The 3,671-nt window shown below is 46.3% G+C and overlaps 1 protein-coding gene across 1 annotated transcript in view; it reads right to left on the bottom strand.

Moving 5' to 3' along the window:
- The window catches only part of CNOT8 (CCR4-NOT transcription complex subunit 8), a 14,888-nt gene extending 11,487 nt beyond the window's left edge, over positions 1–3,401 (bottom strand). Inside the window, exon 1 of the mRNA XM_017540549.2 lies at positions 3,225–3,401. The gene's annotated coding sequence lies outside the window, so the exon portion shown is untranslated. The remainder of the gene's footprint in view (positions 1–3,224) is intronic.
- Between the last annotated feature and the right edge of the window lie 270 nt (positions 3,402–3,671).

Genomic DNA, 3,671 nt, shown 5'->3' with positions numbered 1-3,671 from the left:
ATAATAGTGGGATCTAATGTGTACATTTAAAGAAAATGTCCTAGAAACAGTAAAACGAATGTGAGTGGTTCCCAAAGGACAGAGCAAGGAAAATAATCTAAGCTTCCTACTTTCAAGATTGGCAGATGCAACAATGAGAATCTGGAGCAAAACAAAATTGGCATAAAGTGTCATCGTTTCTCTAAGAAACTTCTGAGAAATCAAACTGTTGGTTTGCCAGCAACCTTTGAAGATTCCATTTATTCAAAGTATCCTATACTTCACAGATTTTTCTCTGTAATTATAGTAAGTAAACTTAGGTAGACTATGTGGTATCCAAAAACAGTAGAAACTTCTTAAAGCCAGAATACATTTCTTCTCTTGTTTTTGTTCTATTAAAGGCTTCCAAAAGAACAACAAAGTTCAGGAAAAGACAGAAGTTCAGAATGAATATGCTGTAAATTCCACTATCTGACCATAATTCAGAAAATGTTGGGACTCAGAATTTTAGATTCCTAATCTTAAGATTTCTCCCCTGCAAAAGGCTGTAAAACCATTTCCTATACCCATATAATGTTAACTCGGGGACAATTCCTTATTTCCCCAACTGAAATAATATCCTTCCTTTTTGGTATCATTTCAAACACAACCAAAAACTACTTTGGAGGAAGTGGGTGTATCACTCCTGGAGTTTTGAGATGTTTCCATAAAAGCAAAAACAACAACAACAAAAAAACCCCACACAACCAAAAGGATTCCATTTTATTCTCTCATAAATAGAATTGGATTTTAAAAAGCTAACCACTGTTACACATATGTGACATATATATGGGGACTGCAAAAGCCAGACAACTGGCAAAAATATGTAACCCATTTTTGCTCCAAAGTTAGCTAGGATCTGTGGGGAAGTAAACAATAGCTTGCAAGCCCCTGAATGTGGTGTCACTCAAAAATGAAAGAGGAATCACACTATGTACATTTAATTTAACAAGTCAAATTACTGCATATGGTGGCCAAAGGAAAAGAAAAAAAACAGGCCAGCGCAGTGGCTCACACCTGTAATCCCAGCACTTTGGGAGGCCAAGGCGGGTGAATCACGAGGTCAGGAATTCAAGATCAGCCTGGCCAACATGATGAAGCCCCATCTCTACTAAAAATACAAAAAAATTGCTGGGTGTAGTGGCGGGCACCTGTAATCCCAGTTACTCAGGAGGCTGAGGCAGGAGAATCGCTTGAACCCGGGAGGCAGAGGTTGTAGTGAGTTTAGATGGTGCCACTGCACTCCAGCCGGGGCAACAGAGTGAGACTCCGTCTCAAAAAAAAAAAAAAAAGATAAAACAGCAACTTAAATAATACCAACAGGATGAGGGCAATGTCTCATCCCTGTAATCCGAGCACTTTGAGAGGCTGAGGCTAGGGGATCACTTGAGCTCAGGAGTTCGGGACCAGCCTGGGCAACAAAGTGAGACCCCCATCTCTACAAAGAGTATAAAAACTTAGCCAGGCATGGTGGTGTGTGCCTGTAGTCCCAGCTACTCAGGAGACTGAGCTGGGAGGATCACTTGAGCCCCAGGAAGTCGAGGCTGCAGCAGTGAGCTGTGATTAGGCCACTGCATTCCAGCATCAGCAACTGAGCAACGCCATGTCTCAAAAAAAAAAAAGAAAAAATCATCATCATCATACCAGCAATTCTGCCTACCACTTTCCACTTTGTAAGCCCATGCTCCAAAAGGAGCCTAACATAAGAAATCACAAACACACCGTTCCCTTGGTTTGTCTTCCTCCTTCAAGCCTCCTCAGTGCAAGTATCTCACAGAGCATCACAACTGTATGCCTTTCAAATATGCTTGTTTGTACAACACAGCTCCTAAAGGTAACCTAACTACTTTATCTGGGGTACAACCAAAACAACGGTAATAAGTTTCAAAACTGAAGGAAAAATCGTCCAAGATGTAGTTAGAAACACGATGCTAATCTCAAACTTGCACCTTCCTAAGGAATGTTTAAGGAGTTTTATCACATACAATGTTTGCCTCACAGGCTGATTTAAAAACCTGACTCCCACATGAGCTATATAGGAAACTGTGCAAGAGGGAAAGGTTTTCACAAATACACACACCCCCCTATGAATTACTGAAGTCCCTGCCCTGTGCTGACCTGCAGTGCAATATGTTCAGATCGCTCCCGTTGACCTACAGTGTAAACTTTCTCCAAAACATATAGCTCCTTATTTACACAGGAAAGCATTGAAGGGCAACTAATGATAAAGCCACCGGAAAGTTTTCTCTGCAAGCAATCAAGGCCTTGCTCGGGAAAAGAAATGTTGAGTCTGATTTTGTTTGTTTAAGCCCAAGTGTACAAGCAAACAATAAACATCACTTCCCTATTCTAGAGGACTGAACAAAGACTTTGCCGTGCGTAAATGAGATAGAAAAGGAAGTGGCAAGTTTGAAGAAATAAATAGCAGCGTTTAAGAGGGTCCTCTCCAAACTACGCTGCCACCATCCTCCGACTATCCTCTATCCCAAACACTGTCTCAAGGCACTGCCCTGGACTGAACCGCAGTTCAAACTTCTTAAAACCACCCTAATGGCCCAGCTCTGTGAGTTGGCTCCTCCACTCACAAAGCAATAGAACAGCAAGAAAAAGTTGCGGGACTGCAAGAACTAAGGAGGAGGAGGCGAGTTGGGGGGGGGGTGGCCCGCAGGGTTCCAAATTCAGGTCCTCTCCGCGACTCAGTCTCCCATCATCATTCTCTTCCCGTTTATCACCATCCTTCCACTTCAAACCACATTCAGTCCTCCTCCTTCTGACACTCCATTTTTCTTTGTTTTGCTTGGTAAAGCAAAGTTAAAATTACGGGCCTTAGGACTAAAAGAACTAAGTTCGAAGCCAGGCCAGGCCACGTAGTAGTTGTGTTCTTGCGTAAGCCACTTAACCTATTTCGTGCCTCAGTTTTCCTGTCTCGTAAAGTGGGTTTGATAGTAGTATGCACCTCAGAGGATTGGAATACAAGTTAAAATGAAGCATATGAGGTGCTTTGTAAAGTCCGCGTACAAATCACTCGAATATTATCGTGCGGCGGTAGCCATTATTATTACTACTCCTTGCTGGGCTTCCTCTCCTCCTCACACACCCTGTCCCTTACACATGCCCCCCACTCCCCTTCCCCCTACAGACCCCCGATGGTCTCTCACTCTCTTTCATCTCACGCTCCACTTTCCGGTAAGCGTAGGCCCGCTTACCGTGACTGGCAGGGCACGCGAAGCGCTGGCTGGCTGGCGAGCTGGCGGGCCGACTCCCCGACGGCGGCGGCGGTCCCTGACCCGGAGCTCTCCTCCCTCTACCCCGGATCCGCTCCTAGAACCGAACGAACCAGTGAGATGGGCGCCCCAGTGCCCAGAGCGGCCTTACGTACCTCCCACCAAACAACAGGACGGCACCACTCTACCCACCCGATCCGCCCGACTCGCCTGCTCTCTAGAGTCACTGTAGACGCGCGCGCGCGCCTGGTCACGCCCGCTCCTCCCCCTTTGCGCGCCCCTGCGACTCCGTGCGTGTTCGCTCTGCTGGTGAGCTCGCGGGAAGCAGCGCGCAGCCGCAGAATCAACAGGGCGCCGCCGAATAGGTGGGGCGCGGCGGCCTCGAAGCACGCTTGCGGAAGACCGCCCTCCCGCGGCTCTCTTCGCGAG

Source organism: Cebus imitator, unplaced genomic scaffold (assembly GCF_001604975.1).
Source record: "Cebus imitator isolate Cc_AM_T3 unplaced genomic scaffold, Cebus_imitator-1.0 Scaffold126, whole genome shotgun sequence".
In the NCBI taxonomy this organism is placed as follows: domain Eukaryota; kingdom Metazoa; phylum Chordata; class Mammalia; order Primates; family Cebidae; genus Cebus; species Cebus imitator.
The sequence above is the reverse complement of the archived record's forward strand: the minus strand, read 5'-3'. Positions and strand labels throughout refer to the sequence as shown.